Source organism: Palaemon carinicauda, chromosome 25 (assembly GCF_036898095.1).
Source record: "Palaemon carinicauda isolate YSFRI2023 chromosome 25, ASM3689809v2, whole genome shotgun sequence".
NCBI classification, from domain to species: Eukaryota; Metazoa; Arthropoda; class Malacostraca; order Decapoda; family Palaemonidae; genus Palaemon; species Palaemon carinicauda.
Genome location: NC_090749.1, coordinates 83,786,395 through 83,806,823, shown reverse-complemented (window position 1 = coordinate 83,806,823; position 20,429 = coordinate 83,786,395). Strand labels below are relative to the sequence as shown.

Genomic DNA, 20,429 nt, shown 5'->3' with positions numbered 1-20,429 from the left:
AATTCGTCGAGTACTGGTGTGTTACAGCAACTTCACTGCTAGCCTCCTGTTTGGCATTAGAATTATGTTTATTAGTCCGAGATGGTCCATCCCTTGCAGATTCTGACACACAAAGGTAACTCATGTGATAACCATTACAATTTATGCAACGCTTTTTAAACCTAAACCTACACTCGCTAGACATATGGTTTAACATTCCACATTTTACACAACCTCCGAAAGACTCAATTATGTGAACTTTTTCTGCAGGAGTAGAGAATTTCTGACATTTATTAAAATAATGATTAGTTTCCTTACTATCACTTCTACTACAAAGGAGACAGTTTGGTACAGAAAATTTACTTTCCATTACTTTAGTTTTAACGGCCAAACTATCAGTACTGTCTTTAACAGGAGTATTTCTGAACTTATTTCTAAACTTAGTCTCTTGAGGAGTTTTACATTTAGTACTTTCGTACCTCTCACTAGCATTGAAAAAATTATCAAGAATATCATCCAAAGAGGGGTGAGTTTTCGTGGTGATTTGAACCAAGTGACTCTTGAAATTATCATTAATACCACGCCAAGCAAAAAACCTTGTAAACTCATAAGCATCAATTTTTAACGTCCTAACAGCCTCACAAATAGTTCTCAGATTTGAGATATATATGAAAGGATCATCCTTCTCTCCAAGCTTAAGATTCAACAATTTCTGGATGGTAGAATTTATTCTAGCTTCTTTAGAAGCAAAAGCTGAAACCAACAACTCCTTGGCATCTTTATAAGATTGCTTGTCAGCTTCTAAGCTATACAACAAATACTTAGCCCTACCATCTATTTGCTGTTTTAGTAAAAGCAACAAATCCCTATCTGGATAACTAAATGCACTGGTTGTGTTTTCAAACTCGGTTATGAACCTTAGAAAATCTTCCCCTTCTCTACTACTAAATTTTGGAAGAGGAGCTGTGGGCTGCTTAATTCTAGCAGTATCAGTTACATTAGAACGAGGATTTGCAGAAACATCAAGCAACGGCAATAACCTTTCGATTTTATCCAAATAATCTTGACATGAATTTAATTCAGTTTCCAAATCAGCCTCAACTACAGTTTCTCTATTAAAAAATTTCTCAGCTAGAATCTTACTATCGAGATCAGACAACTTTTCCTCAGACAAACGCTCAGAAGGATTAAAGGAATCATAATTATTAACATTATTAAAACATTCAGTGACCTTTTTCCTAATAGTCTTCCGCTGACCTACATATACCTGTAACTTGTTCATATTTAACAAATATAACGAGCTAGAAAAGAAAATTAATTATTGGACTCTGAGCAACCCCTAAACACAAGAATTTTACTCCGGCAAATTCAGCAGTCTCCATCAAAGCCCCACGTTGGGCGCCATAAGCTGAAATTTGAACATTAACAATGGTAGTTAGGAAAACTCTTCAACACAGTTCACCAAATTTATTATAAACATTTCAGAGAAGTAAAAATGCTATAAATTGTCTATTCCGATTGCTTGAAGGTGGTTATATCTAGGGGTAATTTCCAAACTACTTTCAGCTTTTCCAACCTCACCTATATAAACAACAAAAAGGAATATATCAAGATATAATAAAAGAAAGGAAAATATATAAATTCAATTTGAATAAAGTATATATGAATAAATCGTAAATTGCATATATAATCTATATAAACCTAATAAGCAATTACCGATAATGTTGGAAGTGTTCGCCAAAGTAAGAAACCGGGAATTTATCCTCGGACTAAGCCACTTCAATTAAACATATGGATAAATGATATCCTGGAAAATGAAATACATTCCGACATCAAACAATATCCTGAAGCTATAAATATAAGCAATATAATTTTGTATAATGTATTCACTATAACATTCATCCTTCGAATTAAATCTAATATAAAGTCTTACCAATAATATAAATACGAAAGATGAACGCAAGCTGATAACCCAGGACGACCTAGCTTCACCAATTATACCTAAGCAAAAGTACTGTAGAAATATAACAAATCAATATAGGAGCTAATATCAAAATTAGTTTAATAGTACACAATATATATATATATATCTATCAGAGAGGAAGGAATTTATTTTTATATTGGTGCTTTGAAGGCTTAAGGCAACGGATAATGATTACCATAAAACATTACGAAACCCCTAACAATGCTTGGTTCTCACCTTTATCCATGCAAGCTATGAGACGAGTCGAATGCCCTCGAAGTTTAAAGTTTTCATGCCGAAGGAAGCTCAGAGTCCAAATTAAGGGAAGTTAGTTCATGTTGAATAACTTCGTCAATGCGGAAACACTTTAATCTCTCAACTCAAACATGGTTCGGTAAAATAGCAGCACAGCACAAATTCAATGATAAAAATCTTGTAGCACGAATCCAGCAGCTCAAATCTTCGTGCCCAATTACTGCCAGTGAAGATATGGACGGTATGGTTTGCTAGGCAAGACTGACTTGGGTATATCCATGAACCTCCCAAGTAAAGAGAAAATGGCGTGATTAGAAGGCTTGTTAGTTAATTACTTAGCTCGTAGTAAGCAAGCAGGACTTAGATGGTACCAAGCATATAAATGTAATTTAACTAGTTATTTTAATAGTTTAAGAGAAAAGTCCTCCTTACTTCAATAAATACATATATACATATACTAATAAACAAAGGTAAGAAACTTTAATTTCCGTTTAGGAGTGTCCTCAGCTTCGGGTAATGGGTTGGTAGTGGAAGAGAAGGTTAAGGTAGGTGATAATGGGAAAGGAAGTGATAGTGATAGTAGTAATAGTTATGGTGATATTGAAGATAAGGGAATTAGGCATAGTAAGGATGAACAGAAAGGTTAGAGGAAAGATGAAAGGAAAGGTAAAAGTGATGTGAAGAAAGAGAAGAAAAAGTACCAGGCTGATAGCAAGGACGATCGTGAATGGGTGAAAGTGGTAAGTAAGAAAAAGGGTAAGAAGGGAATGGTTAAGGATAGGAATTTAAGTGTGGAAGTGGATTCATTATATTCAAATGAGGAAGAAGGTAACAAGGTAGTAGACAGTGATGATAGCAGTGAGAATGAACGTGATGTGTGTAAGACTGTGTTTATGAGAGAGGTACCTCGGTGTGAAAGGTTTAATGAGCATAGCAGTAGGGATGTATATGATTTTTTCAAGGAGTATGAGAGGTATTGTCAGGATAAGTATGGTGATAGCAAAAGAGTTTGGGCTAGGGAGTTGGGAGAATATTTGACTGGGTATTTGTTGACGATGTATGGAGTGATAATGAGCGTAGGGGACGTTGATTATGAAAGTGTGAAAAAGAGAATAATTGAGCAGGTAAAACGTATGAAAGGGAGTGTTAAGTATAAGCGTAAGAATGATTTTGATGAAGCACGGATGAATGCTGGGGAAGCTATATCAATGTACATATGTAGGTTGGAAACGTTAGCTAGGAAGAAGTATGGGGATGAAGGCATAAATGAGAATAAGGAGTTAATGAGGAAGTTTTTGGCAACAGTACCTGAGAATGTGTGTGAATTTATTAATTTGAAACGCAAAGAGAAAATGAGGTGGACGAAAGAAAGATTGACATGGGATGATATTTTAGAGATAATTGAGGATTACGAGTTGGATAGGTGTATGAAAGAAAGTAAATCTGTGAGTGTAAGAACTGGAATGGAGGAAAGTGTGCCAGAATTTGTTAGTTTTAGAGATGCTGTTATGAGAGGACCGATGAGGGTAGCTGATAGTGTAGTAGATAGGAGTGTTAGGGCGAGTAATATGGGAATACCTGTAAGGACAAATGAAGGGTTTAGGCAAGGGAATCAGGTTTGGAGGGATAGGAGTGCTAGTGCGCCGCAAGGTAGGTCAGGTAGTTGTATCTGTGAAGAGAAGTGTTATAGATGTGGGAAAGTAGGACATAAGAAGAATGAATGTAGATGGGCTCTAGGTGCTTGTTTTGGATGTGGTGAGGTAGGGCATAGAATTAGTGAGTGCAAGAAAGAAAAAGGGATAAAATGTTATCGGTGTGGTATGACTGGGCACATAGCGAGTGGATGTCGGAGTAATCGTACAAATGTGATTTGCGGTAATTGTGGTAAGGATGGTCATTATGCTAGAATGTGCAAGGAGCCACGGGGTAAGTGTACTGAATGTGGTGCAGATGGGCATGTAGCTAGGGTATGTAGGAAGAAGGGAGTAAATCAGCCAGGATGTTCGGGAAACTAGAGTGTAAGAGGGTTCAGCTGGGTGAGTCCTCCTGTGTGTGTGGAAGGAATAGGATCAATATTTGTGAGAATGGGATGAGTAATTGGTTGGAAATGAGCAAGCATGACTCTAGTATGCATGAGAAATTAGGGCTGGAAAATAAACAATTAGTGGTAGTTGAATATAGGAAAAAGAGGCATTTGAAAGTTTTAAGTGAGGAGAAAGTGCAAGGGAAATTTAAAGGTATAGGTAAGAATACGAATAAGTATGACAAGGGTGTAAATGTACAAGTGAGTGTGGAGGATAAATGTATTAATACAGATGAAACGTGGCTGAGTATGAATGATACTTATAGTGTGTGTGGCTTTTCGTTAGATGATGTAAAAGAAAAAATGAATAATGCAAGAATGAGAGACAGGAGAATGATAAGTAGCATGAATGAATCTTTTGCTAAAGTTGAGAATGTTTTTGATGAAATGGATGAACTGTTTACAGAAATGAGTGTAATTATAGGGCCAAACGAGAACGCGGTAGATGGGATTGTACATAATATATTAGATGATAGGGATTTAGATAAGAATAGTGTTAATGTAGCGAATGATTGTGATAAGGAAGAAGTGAATGAGAGAGTATATGGAGGCCCAGTTACTCGGAGTAGAGGTCCCGTTCCCGACTGCGACTGGGTTATGAAAAAAAATAATGTAAGTGTTGTGTGAGAAGGATTTGGCAAAGTAAGGGGGGAGGAATGTGGAGGATTTATTTTTGTTTTATTTTAATTTTTGTTTTTTGCCAAATCCAGAGAGAGAGAGAGAGAGAGAGTGGTAGTTAGAGAATGATTGTTTGTGGTGGGAAAGACTGTCGGTATATTTGAGGTTGTTTGTTTATGTTTTTAGCTAGGTTACGACAGTGGTGAATGTTTCGGAGCGAATGCTTTTTTTGATTGACTGCGTCCTGAGTCAGTTGTGTGAACGCTGGATTTATTATTTTTCTTTACCAGCGAGGAAGTGATTATTGATTTTCTGAGCCGTGATTCCTCCTTTGGAGAGGTTTTCTTAGAATGTAAAATTGTTTGTTGACGACTTGGCCCGTAACAGAACTTGATAGGACTGCTCAGATTGATTTACTTGTTGACGACCTGGACCGAATGAACTTCCGATTACTGTTTTGAGGATTGCTGATGATGATGATGATGATGATGATGATGATGGTGATGACCCCGATCAGGGAATTAAATTAGCTGTGGCAAATTGCCGCCCGATAGACTGTTTAGCACAAAGCTGTGACAGTGGTAGTTTGCCATAAAAGACAGTTGGCAGTGTGTGGCGACAGTGTTGGTGTCGCAATATCTATAAACACATATTTTGAGTTGGTGTGCGCGTAAATTTTAAGATTTGTTAGGTTTTTTCGCTTTATTTGAATGATGTTTTGTTTGTTTGTATGTTTAGTGTAAGTTTTGTTAGTGCTTTATTGGTTTTTGAGGGTTTAATTGATTGTGGAAGTTATTTTTAATAATTTTAGTTTGTAAGAAATATAGTTCTAAGGATATGTTTTTGTTTATTTCGTCCTTTTGTCTAAGAGTCTGGTTTTAGATAACGTAAGGGGAAAGTTTGTGTTGAGGAGACAATTGTCTGTTTAGTGTGATTCAAGGGTGTGGGGGTTGTCCTTGCAACATCCCGCCACATTATTACTAGCCAAGCTGCAACCCTAGTTGGAAAAGCAAGATGTTATAAGCCCAATGGCTCCAATAGGGAAAAATAGCCCATTGAGGAAAGGAAATAAGGAAATGAATAAATGAGAACAAATTACAGTAATCCCTCACATATCGCGGTTAATGGGGACCAGAACCGACCGCGATATGTGAAAAACCGTGAAGTAGGTTCCCTCCCTATTTTTGGAATATGTACATTTTTTGTGTACATGTACACTTAGATTCAAAAGTCCGCCGACACTCAGGGAGAATCGCTCGTCAGAGGTCTCTAGTGTTACCATGACAAAACAAATAAAGAGTTGCATTTCTTACTACTTCTTAGGGAATAGGCGGAGCCTTGTCCAAGCTCAGCGAACGCTGGAAAATATTACAAATCTTGTTGCCATATCTTATGCTGTGGTATCATTTGACATCTCAACTATCCAATACAAATACACAAAACACACACACACATTTTATATATATATATATATATATATATATATATATATATATATATATATATATATATATATATATATATAGATAGATAGATAGATAGATATATATATATATATATATATATATATATATATATATATATATATATATATATATATATATATATATATATATATATATATATATAGATAGATAGATAGATAGATATATATAGATATATATATAGATATATATATATATATATATATATATATATATATATATATATATATATATATATATATATATATATAAAATCTAGAATCTGTATAAGCATGTAGAAATTAATGGAGTGGCATAACTTAACAATTCCTTCCATTAACAGCTACATTAGATTGTTTGGAGATCTGACATTAGTCTTATTCCAGTTTCATTTATGGCTCGATGCCGTAAAGTATTCATAAAAACGGCATAAATGAGTTATACGAGCCTTGAGGTCAATCAGAGAGAGAGAGAGAGAGAGAGAGATTACAGTAGTGAATGTAGTAATTGTTTATCCTGTAAATTGATTTCTAGACAGGAGAAATTTACGCTTGATATTGCAACGTCTCCAATAAAAATTATTGTATTATGCTTCCAAAAACTTAGTTTTAGAATGCTAAATTGATTTCTAAAGACTTTCATAGGCCTTTAGATATTAATAGATAGGAACATTTTGGGGTACATAAGGATACTTTACTGAAAAATATTTCCCAAGTCATTCAGATTCAAGGGGATGTGGCATCTCAGTATTTAGTTCGCAACCCGCTTTCCCTTTATTCATAAAAGTTTTTACTTTTCCTTTTCCGCCCGTAATTGTGGCTAAGAACGGTTGGCATTGACATTTAAACTAGAATTTTAAATATATACTGTAAAATATTTGCTGTGTTGCTAATTCAATCTTTATTACAAGAGCTATAATTTGCTTGATAAGTACTGAGGCCCTATGACAAAATTGGAGATAGTTATCATCGAGTAGAGATAACGGGATTATTTTGTTGGACTTAAATGCTCATCCACATAATGGTAGATTTTGGAAAAATAATAGCTGTAATTAGAGAATCGTTGTCTTATGAGTGTTTGAAGGATTCGTTAGAAAGAATCCTTATACCAACATTTGTCCGGCTCGAAGTTATACTATTTAGTTACTATAGATCATTATTTTCCATATACCACAAGTTTTCCAATTAATTTGCTCATTACAAAAGTACTCTGTAGGATAATTTACCCGTTTGCTTTAAAATCAACCAAGATATTTTCGTTAACTGGAATAATTATAGAGGAATGTGATTGAAATTGTATAAAAAGGTGAGTGAAATAGTTCTCAAAATGCCTTATTTTCTAATCCAGCTAAGGAATATCTCGTCTTGGCTTCACGCAAATTTCGAAAAGTTCCAGGTTGGAATGGTCAAGTGAAGGTGTTTCTTGCTGCCGCTCAGGAGAGATTTCTTTTCTGGAGGAATAGTGAGAAACTAGGAACTAAAATTCACCGCCTTAGATGAATAACGGCGAACAAGGCAATTTATCTTAAAAATACCGAGGATGTTTAATAAACGAATGAATAAAGAATGAATGAAAGGAACACAAATAGGAACTTGATCATGGAGACTTACGCCTATTTGAATCACGACTATTAGAAGTCAGCGTAATCAAACTACGTAATTTTCTGAAGATAAAGCTACTAGTAATTACATAATCACTGATAACTTACAGCCAAGGTACTAGTGTAGGAAATCATTTTGTGCTCATGCCCCCTGCGCTATATTTTTTTGGAAAATTAGTGAATATATTACGGGAAAATTAGTATTTCTTACTTCCATTACAAAATCTTGGAAAATTACGTCGTTCTGAGAACAAGATACTTTTTTATATGATTTATCAATAAAGCAAATTTCTCAAAGTTTTTGCTAGAATGTAATAGTGGTCTCATTTACTGCAATACAAATCCTTTTAGATTCAATAAACTAAATTCTGATTGTATTCAAAGTGCTATGCAGTCATCAGTATTTACTGTTTTCATCACAGATTATTTATTATGCAAAGTTAATAGTTAACTTTGGTTACTAATCAACCTTAGAACAACAACGGCTATTTGTTCGGTTGCTACTAGCTACCACAAATGAACTAATAATGAATTATGTTAGATATATTTCATGGAACATTAACGGTTATTAAATTAGATTGAGGCAATTATACAATATTTTACAAGTTGTATCAAAAAATTTTTAACCTCTTTCCACAACCTCTAAAATACAAATGACTTCCTTATTTCCTCAAATTCTTCAGTGTCGGACTGCCCGGGGATGAGTAATCCCCCCCCCCCCCCCCGCCACCAACCCATCCATTGAAAGTGTCTATTGGGCTCCTCAAAAGAATAGTAAAAATAATTATATATATATATATATATATATATATATATATATATATATATATATATATATATATATATATATATATATATATATATATGTGTGTGTGTCTGTGTGTGTGTGGGTGTGTGTGTGTTTTGTGTATTTGTAGTGAATACTCGAGGGACAAATGATACCACAGTATGAAATATGGCAACTCGATTTGTAATATTTTTAAGCGTTCGCTGAGGTTGGACAAGTCTCTGCCCATTTCCTTGAAGGTAGTAAGAAGACCAACTCTTTCTTTGTTTTGTCACGGTAACACTAGAGACCTCTGACGAACGATTCCCCTTGAGTGTCGGCGAACTTTTGAATCTTGTGAAGAATTTTCTTCACTCTTCTTCTTTCAATCGTATTTTTAGCTCTCTTCTACTAATACTATAGCTACCCCTTAAACATTCTCTCCTACATCTAGTTTTCTTTAACGAAACATAGGGAGGACTAACCTAAACTTGTTGACAGTGGCGCACGCCATGCTCGTGACGTCACAGCGTAGATACGCACGTTAGAGGGCCTTAGTGTAACCACGGCGTATGTTGGTTCTTTCCTTAACTACATGGGTCGAGATTAAATTCATAAACTGCACATTTTATATAAATTCCAATACTGCTGAATTAATGCATCTTATATTTCTCAATACCAATTAAGGTTTGTTAATTTTAAGATGTATGCCCATCGCACCAGTCCATTGCTAATTAATCATTTTAAATATTAATTTTTAGCAAGCCAGAATAGGTAGGATTATTGTATATATAACCTCCCTCAGAGCAGCAAGATTTATCTGAGTATTTAGTACAAAATCCTGCCTCCTCTGCACTCCTTTCAACAATATATTGCCCTGTCCTTAAGTCCCGATATGGCAACCCAAATGGATTACCATGCGCATCATGAACGTCACTTGTTTGGCAAGGTGAAGCCAGGTGATCTCTTCGACCGTAGTGTCGAGCCCATTCTACGAGGAGCTGCCCTGGCCTGCTGACCTGCCTGGTCATTGAACCCGGCCACTTCTGGCTCACCCCATCCCCCTCTTCCAAAACGTGTCTCACCAACGAGTCCTGTTGCTGCCGGTCGGAGAGATTGAGAAGAGGTCCCTGGTGTACCTAGTTGCAGCCACAGTGAGAATTCTTGGGGTGAGCCAGGCAAGAGTGCAGCGTGCCAATTAGTGCAACAACCAGGTCAACAGCTATCTCGGGCATAGGACTAAACTTCAAAGGAGTGCAGGTACTACATCAATGGCCATTTAGTTTTCCCCCATTTTTTATTAGCTTAGACTAATTTTAACTTTATAGGGTACCTGGCTAATTACACTATTCGGACTGTGTGCGGTGGGATTGTGTGTATATATTTTTTCTATACAAATTTTTGCCTTTTGAGACTAACATAGTCTCTGGGTCACGTGGGCCACGTGCCAGACCCTATTTTGATTGTTGCAGACCACGTGTCTAACTCATCATTTTCATTATTTGAATTGCATCTCTTTTTATTCCATTTTTGTGTTGTTAAGATGTCCGTTTTGTTTCAATGTAAATTTGTGAATAAATCAATATTAGGTTAATCAAACCTCCTTAGTATTTTTGCTCCCTCATTTATTTTAATGTGTGAAATGAATAGTTGTTCACGGGACAAAGTACCCAATATTTAAAGAGAAAACCTAAGTAAGTCTATAGGTGGTAACAGCGAGGAACTTTGCATTAATATATTTGCTTCGAAGGTAAAGATCCTTATCTTTAAACTTTTAAACTACTTTACATCACTGCTCCCATTTTGGATTTTGTCTACCTTACATTAACGTAAAATAACTGTCCAGCATCTCATTGGGGTCACTGGGACGGAGCCGGAACAGAGCCTGAGAATGAGAGGACTATAGACCTGACAAAGCTAGAGTAGGCCATAAATTATTCTTAATCCTACGTGTGGAGTGCTTAGGCCTCTGGACAGTAAAATTTCCCCCTTTTGTATTTAGAGTGTTGGTTTGTGAATTGTGACAGTAAAGTATTAGCAGGGTGTTTGTGCCCCGAGAGTAAGTGCTCCTATCCTCCCCTGTTGAACTTTGTGTAACTGTTATAAGGAGACTTTCCCGGACTAAGTTCCCACTCAGAACGTAACCATTAAAAAATTCTCCACACGAGTGGTCCTTCGAACCGGATCTTTTACCTTTGACTTGTGAAGCACTAACGTAATTAATCAGCTTGATTAAGCATATAGTAACTCGCTATATCACTTACCCACACGCACACAGCCAGTTTGTCGAATGTGTAATACCCAGACTTTAATTGGGAAGAGAAATTTGTAATCATCATGATCTTTTTGTATCGACCACGTGTTTAAGGAAAGAGCTAAGTAACCAGGTTATTTTGTTGCTTGAATGTTCTCTACAGAAAGACTAGAATTTGTCGTAGGAACCTCACTTTATCTCGGATCCGTTCACCCACGTGTGGCGGAATCCACTTATACCAGAAAGTTCTAAGCTACTTGAACTAAGGTTTTTTGTTGTTCAGACGCCCGTGTTTACTGCTCAGCTAGAGCGCCGATGTACTCGTCCTGTCAACTAATTTTGCTAGCTAAGCATCTAATTTGTAACATTTTGTACCTTGGTCTACCTTCCTTTGTGTCGTTTACCTTCCCTAACCAACCTTAACCTTTTTAACTAATGTTCCCGTGTACCTAGCACATGTCCTTGTCCTACAGAGCGAATTGGCGCAACATAATTTTAAGTGTTCTTACAAGTAACGTAGAAACTTAATTTCACCAAGTCCGTTTCATTCCACGTGTTTGTTCCGAGATGGCGGATCTTGTTTACAGCCCAAACTAAGGGTGCGTAATTGTTTGCTACCGTAAGTAAATTACTGCGTGTAGTTAATTTAATTTCCTTTAGCGAGGAGATTTTGTTTTGTCCTTTAGCGAGGATATTTTTGTTTTACCTCCACGTGAGGGAAATTTTATATTTGTTTAGCCTCCACGAGAGTGCACTTTAAAGTCTTTGCCTTGTGCGCCTATTTACATTTTGAATAGATCAGTGGCTGCCTTAGTGCGCCCGTAATTGTGAAATCGTCACAACAGTGTCAGCCTCGACCTGTTATTTTAACTTTTAACTTGAATCCTTGCATTCATAAGCCTTAGTGCTTTCTAATATGTTTCACTTTAAAGTAACTTAATTATTCATTATCGCCACTCGCGTAAATAATTCATTTTTAGCAAAGTCTAAAGTCACGTGACCTGGGCATCGTCTGCTTTGTTGGACCCGGTCACTTTGAATTTTAAAGTAATTTCGTGATTTATATGTTTTTTGTCCATTTAACAATTTTCCCTCATCATGAGTAAATTTAAATATTCAATTGCCATGCTATTAAATTTGTAAAGTTTCATTTTCATGATCTTTTGAAATTCAGTTACCCCTTGTTTGCTTTTACGAATCCGTTCATCAAACGTGGTCATTCCAAGATGGCGGACTTCACTAGTAACGTAAACATCCCTCCAACGCCTAAGGCGGAATCGCTCAGCCCAGAGGAGATTAACGCTAGGCTTAAGGAACAGGAGTTGACGTTCACCTTTGTGTGTGAGGACGCAGACCTAGCACTTCATGCTCTCGCTTCAGTAGATTTTCCCAACATGGGTCCTGAAGCCGTGGGTCATTTTAAAAGTGAAATTAGTAAAGTAAGAGACGAACTTAACCATTACAAGAATTTTTGGAGACGTCATTACGACCATCCCATTGTTAAATTAAATTATCCCGTACTTGCTGCCTGGTCGAGTAAAGTTGAGATTGCTTTTAATAGCCTCATGGCTCATCCCAATTTAATAATTAAAGATAATCAATCGTGTTCCTCTTCAAGGGTAAAACCTTCAGTGACACGTCCAGTTGTAAACGCTATTAATAGTCCCCTAATTGTTACTTCTAATATATCAGCCGTCAAGCACAATTTTGTCTCAATTCCTCAACCTGTAAAATCTTCACATTCCAATACTATGTTGCCAACACGGCATACGATTAGTAATTTTGAGTCAGCCCCACCTGCTTTATCCTCATCTCCAAACCTTAAGCCACCAGCGTTTAATCGCCCTCAACCCCCTTTGTCTTTGCCGCCGGTGACAGTCCGTCCCGTAGGAAATACCATTCATAGTCTTAACATGGACCCCCCAAGTGGTAGCGCAGATACCACACAACTTAACCGTGTGCGTGATGGCCAGCAGAGGCCTGTACCGGTTGTAAATTCAATAACTAAACCCGTAGTTACCGTACCATTCCATGGACCAGTGCCCACGTTGCCTGATCGTCCTATCTTTAAGCCAGTAACTTCCGCTCCTACCCGTGTTGACGCTAAAATATCCACGTCAAAATCTGAAACTCGCTCTCAGAAGGAGCTGCGTGATCACAAGGTTGAGACCTTAGCAGTCAGAAATGAACCTTGTGCACTGACGGCGGATTTAGTGAAGGTCACACAGGTAGACCTAGCACCGGAGATTAGAGCCTGTCTACTATTCACTTTGCTTAAGGATAACGGTACCATGAACACCATTCATTATTTTTATTCAGTCCTATATGACGTCACATTAAACCTTTATTATTTTTGCCAAGTCATTCAGCAGCATTTTTTCAGCCAATCCCTTGCTTTAACTTCAAAGCGTGAATTTAATTTTTGCCTTGACAGCTTGTCATGTTGCCATAATCCCCCTGACATCCTTCAGCTCGTGCTGAAATTAAGTATTGTTTTTAATGTTCACCTTGCAAACGTTTCCCTTGAAAATGACATCCAAGACCTTAGTTGTCAGAAATACGATGTCCCCAAGGACCTAGTTTGTCTCATTTTATCATTCAGGCTAGTGTCAAATAACTTTTCACCTTTTAAAGCCGAGAAGGAGGTAACTTTTCTCCTTTTGTCAGGCGACAAATTCAAAGCTTTCATCATGCCAGTCACTTTATATGTAAAATCATTTCATGTAAAACGTTGGGTGTCAGACCGGGATTGGGATTCACCCCCATAATTTTTAATTTGTCATTTGGCCTGACTTGTTGCTGAACTCGACCGTTATTGGCATACGTTTTCTTTGCTCTATCCGTACCCATAGGGTGGGAAGAATTGAGTATTTTTAATCCTTTAATTACTGTTGCATCGTACGTTTCAAGTTAACACTGATCATTTACTTATATTAACGCTTCCGTGAAACATTGCCTGCGTGGTTCAATTTTCCCCAAATTCACGTGAAAGCATAACTTTTGATTCAATTGATTTCAATTAACGTTAAAGGCGTTTTGTTAACTTTAAACGGACGTTGATGTGAAGAACTTCACTCATCATTCAGCCAGTAGCCTTATCTCACTCATACTAACAAGTAGTTGAATCACATTTGCCGGAACTAACCCCTCTCCCTTTTTTCTCCCCTTTATCCCCAGGGTGTGAAGAATTTTCTTCACTCTTCTTCTTTCAATCGTATTTTTAGCTCTCTTCTACTAATACTATAGCTACCCCTTAAACATTCTCTCCTACATCTAGTTTTCTTTAACGAAACATAGGGAGGACTAACCTAAACTTGTTGACAGTGGCGCACGCCATGCTCGTGACGTCACAGCGTAGATACGCACGTTAGAGGGCCTTAGTGTAACCACGGCGTATGTTGGTTCTTTCCTTAACTACATGGGTCGAGATTAAATTCATAAACTGCACATTTTATATAAATTCCAATACTGCTGAATTAATGCATCTTATATTTCTCAATACCAATTAAGGTTTGTTAATTTTAAGATGTATGCCCATCGCACCAGTCCATTGCTAATTAATCATTTTAAATATTAATTTTTAGCAAGCCAGAATAGGTAGGATTATTGTATATATAACCTCCCTCAGAGCAGCAAGATTTATCTGAGTATTTAGTACAAAATCCTGCCTCCTCTGCACTCCTTTCAACAATATATTGCCCTGTCCTTAAGTCCCGATATGGCAACCCAAATGGATTACCATGCGCATCATGAACGTCACTTGTTTGGCAAGGTGAAGCCAGGTGATCTCTTCGACCGTAGTGTCGAGCCCATTCTACGAGGAGCTGCCCTGGCCTGCTGACCTGCCTGGTCATTGAACCCGGCCACTTCTGGCTCACCCCATCCCCCTCTTCCAAAACGTGTCTCACCAACGAGTCCTGTTGCTGCCGGTCGGAGAGATTGAGAAGAGGTCCCTGGTGTACCTAGTTGCAGCCACAGTGAGAATTCTTGGGGTGAGCCAGGCAAGAGTGCAGCGTGCCAATTAGTGCAACAACCAGGTCAACAGCTATCTCGGGCATAGGACTAAACTTCAAAGGAGTGCAGGTACTACATCAATGGCCATTTAGTTTTCCCCCATTTTTTATTAGCTTAGACTAATTTTAACTTTATAGGGTACCTGGCTAATTACACTATTCGGACTGTGTGCGGTGGGATTGTGTGTATATATTTTTTCTATACAAATTTTTGCCTTTTGAGACTAACATAGTCTCTGGGTCACGTGGGCCACGTGCCAGACCCTATTTTGATTGTTGCAGACCACGTGTCTAACTCATCATTTTCATTATTTGAATTGCATCTCTTTTTATTCCATTTTTGTGTTGTTAAGATGTCCGTTTTGTTTCAATGTAAATTTGTGAATAAATCAATATTAGGTTAATCAAACCTCCTTAGTATTTTTGCTCCCTCATTTATTTTAATGTGTGAAATGAATAGTTGTTCACGGGACAAAGTACCCAATATTTAAAGAGAAAACCTAAGTAAGTCTATAGGTGGTAACAGCGAGGAACTTTGCATTAATATATTTGCTTCGAAGGTAAAGATCCTTATCTTTAAACTTTTAAACTACTTTACATCACTGCTCCCATTTTGGATTTTGTCTACCTTACATTAACGTAAAATAACTGTCCAGCATCTCATTGGGGTCACTGGGACGGAGCCGGAACAGAGCCTGAGAATGAGAGGACTATAGACCTGACAAAGCTAGAGTAGGCCATAAATTATTCTTAATCCTACGTGTGGAGTGCTTAGGCCTCTGGACAGTAAAATTTCCCCCTTTTGTATTTAGAGTGTTGGTTTGTGAATTGTGACAGTAAAGTATTAGCAGGGTGTTTGTGCCCCGAGAGTAAGTGCTCCTATCCTCCCCTGTTGAACTTTGTGTAACTGTTATAAGGAGACTTTCCCGGACTAAGTTCCCACTCAGAACGTAACCATTAAAAAATTCTCCACACGAGTGGTCCTTCGAACCGGATCTTTTACCTTTGACTTGTGAAGCACTAACGTAATTAATCAGCTTGATTAAGCATATAGTAACTCGCTATATCACTTACCCACACGCACACAGCCAGTTTGTCGAATGTGTAATACCCAGACTTTAATTGGGAAGAGAAATTTGTAATCATCATGATCTTTTTGTATCGACCACGTGTTTAAGGAAAGAGCTAAGTAACCAGGTTATTTTGTTGCTTGAATGTTCTCTACAGAAAGACTAGAATTTGTCGTAGGAACCTCACTTTATCTCGGATCCGTTCACCCACGTGTGGCGGAATCCACTTATACCAGAAAGTTCTAAGCTACTTGAACTAAGGTTTTTTGTTGTTCAGACGCCCGTGTTTACTGCTCAGCTAGAGCGCCGATGTACTCGTCCTGTCAACTAATTTTGCTAGCTAAGCATCTAATTTGTAACATTTTGTACCTTGGTCTACCTTCCTTTGTGTCGTTTACCTTCCCTAACCAACCTTAACCTTTTTAACTAATGTTCCCGTGTACCTAGCACATGTCCTTGTCCTACAGAGCGAATTGGCGCAACATAATTTTAAGTGTTCTTACAAGTAACGTAGAAACTTAATTTCACCAAGTCCGTTTCATTCCACGTGTTTGTTCCGAGATGGCGGATCTTGTTTACAGCCCAAACTAAGGGTGCGTAATTGTTTGCTACCGTAAGTAAATTACTGCGTGTAGTTAATTTAATTTCCTTTAGCGAGGAGATTTTGTTTTGTCCTTTAGCGAGGATATTTTTGTTTTACCTCCACGTGAGGGAAATTTTATATTTGTTTAGCCTCCACGAGAGTGCACTTTAAAGTCTTTGCCTTGTGCGCCTATTTACATTTTGAATAGATCAGTGGCTGCCTTAGTGCGCCCGTAATTGTGAAATCGTCACAACAGTGTCAGCCTCGACCTGTTATTTTAACTTTTAACTTGAATCCTTGCATTCATAAGCCTTAGTGCTTTCTAATATGTTTCACTTTAAAGTAACTTAATTATTCATTATCGCCACTCGCGTAAATAATTCATTTTTAGCAAAGTCTAAAGTCACGTGACCTGGGCATCGTCTGCTTTGTTGGACCCGGTCACTTTGAATTTTAAAGTAATTTCGTGATTTATATGTTTTTTGTCCATTTAACAATTTTCCCTCATCATGAGTAAATTTAAATATTCAATTGCCATGCTATTAAATTTGTAAAGTTTCATTTTCATGATCTTTTGAAATTCAGTTACCCCTTGTTTGCTTTTACGAATCCGTTCATCAAACGTGGTCATTCCAAGATGGCGGACTTCACTAGTAACGTAAACATCCCTCCAACGCCTAAGGCGGAATCGCTCAGCCCAGAGGAGATTAACGCTAGGCTTAAGGAACAGGAGTTGACGTTCACCTTTGTGTGTGAGGACGCAGACCTAGCACTTCATGCTCTCGCTTCAGTAGATTTTCCCAACATGGGTCCTGAAGCCGTGGGTCATTTTAAAAGTGAAATTAGTAAAGTAAGAGACGAACTTAACCATTACAAGAATTTTTGGAGACGTCATTACGACCATCCCATTGTTAAATTAAATTATCCCGTACTTGCTGCCTGGTCGAGTAAAGTTGAGATTGCTTTTAATAGCCTCATGGCTCATCCCAATTTAATAATTAAAGATAATCAATCGTGTTCCTCTTCAAGGGTAAAACCTTCAGTGACACGTCCAGTTGTAAACGCTATTAATAGTCCCCTAATTGTTACTTCTAATATATCAGCCGTCAAGCACAATTTTGTCTCAATTCCTCAACCTGTAAAATCTTCACATTCCAATACTATGTTGCCAACACGGCATACGATTAGTAATTTTGAGTCAGCCCCACCTGCTTTATCCTCATCTCCAAACCTTAAGCCACCAGCGTTTAATCGCCCTCAACCCCCTTTGTCTTTGCCGCCGGTGACAGTCCGTCCCGTAGGAAATACCATTCATAGTCTTAACATGGACCCCCCAAGTGGTAGCGCAGATACCACACAACTTAACCGTGTGCGTGATGGCCAGCAGAGGCCTGTACCGGTTGTAAATTCAATAACTAAACCCGTAGTTACCGTACCATTCCATGGACCAGTGCCCACGTTGCCTGATCGTCCTATCTTTAAGCCAGTAACTTCCGCTCCTACCCGTGTTGACGCTAAAATATCCACGTCAAAATCTGAAACTCGCTCTCAGAAGGAGCTGCGTGATCACAAGGTTGAGACCTTAGCAGTCAGAAATGAACCTTGTGCACTGACGGCGGATTTAGTGAAGGTCACACAGGTAGACCTAGCACCGGAGATTAGAGCCTGTCTACTATTCACTTTGCTTAAGGATAACGGTACCATGAACACCATTCATTATTTTTATTCAGTCCTATATGACGTCACATTAAACCTTTATTATTTTTGCCAAGTCATTCAGCAGCATTTTTTCAGCCAATCCCTTGCTTTAACTTCAAAGCGTGAATTTAATTTTTGCCTTGACAGCTTGTCATGTTGCCATAATCCCCCTGACATCCTTCAGCTCGTGCTGAAATTAAGTATTGTTTTTAATGTTCACCTTGCAAACGTTTCCCTTGAAAATGACATCCAAGACCTTAGTTGTCAGAAATACGATGTCCCCAAGGACCTAGTTTGTCTCATTTTATCATTCAGGCTAGTGTCAAATAACTTTTCACCTTTTAAAGCCGAGAAGGAGGTAACTTTTCTCCTTTTGTCAGGCGACAAATTCAAAGCTTTCATCATGCCAGTCACTTTATATGTAAAATCATTTCATGTAAAACGTTGGGTGTCAGACCGGGATTGGGATTCACCCCCATAATTTTTAATTTGTCATTTGGCCTGACTTGTTGCTGAACTCGACCGTTATTGGCATACGTTTTCTTTGCTCTATCCGTACCCATAGGGTGGGAAGAATTGAGTATTTTTAATCCTTTAATTACTGTTGCATCGTACGTTTCAAGTTAACACTGATCATTTACTTATATTAACGCTTCCGTGAAACATTGCCTGCGTGGTTCAATTTTCCCCAAATTCACGTGAAAGCATAACTTTTGATTCAATTGATTTCAATTAACGTTAAAGGCGTTTTGTTAACTTTAAACGGACGTTGATGTGAAGAACTTCACTCATCATTCAGCCAGTAGCCTTATCTCACTCATACTAACAAGTAGTTGAATCACATTTGCCGGAACTAACCCCTCTCCCTTTTTTCTCCCCTTTATCCCCAGGGTGTGAAGAATTTTCTTCACTCTTCTTCTTTCAATCGTATTTTTAGCTCTCTTCTACTAATACTATAGCTACCCCTTAAACATTCTCTCCTACATCTAGTTTTCTTTAACGAAACATAGGGAGGACTAACCTAAACTTGTTGACAGTGGCGCACGCCATGCTCGTGACGTCACAGCGTAGATACGCACGTTAGAGGGCCTTAGTGTAACCACGGCGTATGTTGGTTCTTTCCTTAACTACATGGGTCGAGATTAAATTCATAAACTGCACATTTTATATAAATTCCAATACTGCTGAATTAATGCATCTTATATTTCTCAATACCAATTAAGGTTTGTTAATTTTAAGATGTATGCCCATCGCACCAGTCCATTGCTAATTAATCATTTTAAATATTAATTTTTAGCAAGCCAGAATAGGTAGGATTATTGTATATATAACCTCCCTCAGAGCAGCAAGATTTATCTGAGTATTTAGTACAAAATCCTGCCTCCTCTGCACTCCTTTCAACAATATATTGCCCTGTCCTTAAGTCCCGATATGGCAACCCAAATGGATTACCATGCGCATCATGAACGTCACTTGTTTGGCAAGGTGAAGCCAGGTGATCTCTTCGACCGTAGTGTCGAGCCCATTCTACGAGGAGCTGCCCTGGCCTGCTGACCTGCCTGGTCATTGAACCCGGCCACTTCTGGCTCACCCCATCCCCCTCTTCCAAAACGTGTCTCACCAACGAGTCCTGTTGCTGCCGGTCGGAGAGATTGAGAAGAGGTCCCTGGTGTACCTAGTTGCAGCCACAGTGAGAATTCTTGGGGTGAGCCAGGCAAGAGTGCAGCGTGCCAATTAGTGCAACAACCAGGTCAACAGCTATCTCGGGCATAGGACTAAACTTCAAAGGAGTGCAGGTACTACATCAATGGCCATTTAGTTTTCCCCCATTTTTTATTAGCTTAGACTAATTTTAACTTTATAGGGTACCTGGCTAATTACACTATTCGGACTGTGTGCGGTGGGATTGTGTGTATATATTTTTTCTATACAAATTTTTGCCTTTTGAGACTAACATAGTCTCTGGGTCACGTGGGCCACGTGCCAGACCCTATTTTGATTGTTGCAGACCACGTGTCTAACTCATCATTTTCATTATTTGAATTGCATCTCTTTTTATTCCATTTTTGTGTTGTTAAGATGTC

The 20,429-nt window shown here is 38.1% G+C and overlaps 1 protein-coding gene and 1 long non-coding RNA gene across 2 annotated transcripts in view; one reads left to right on the top strand and one right to left on the bottom strand.

Moving 5' to 3' along the window:
- Window positions 1-20,429, top strand: part of LOC137618676 (gastrula zinc finger protein XlCGF57.1-like) — a 416,476-nt gene that overhangs the window by 125,132 nt on the left and 270,915 nt on the right. The window lies entirely within an intron of this gene.
- LOC137619255 (uncharacterized) lies at window positions 1,714-2,680 on the bottom strand. The gene is made up of 3 exons (XR_011039875.1): window positions 2,180-2,680; window positions 1,913-1,993; window positions 1,714-1,786 (listed from the first exon to the last, which is right to left on the bottom strand). It is a non-coding gene; the product is annotated as an uncharacterized lncRNA (long non-coding RNA).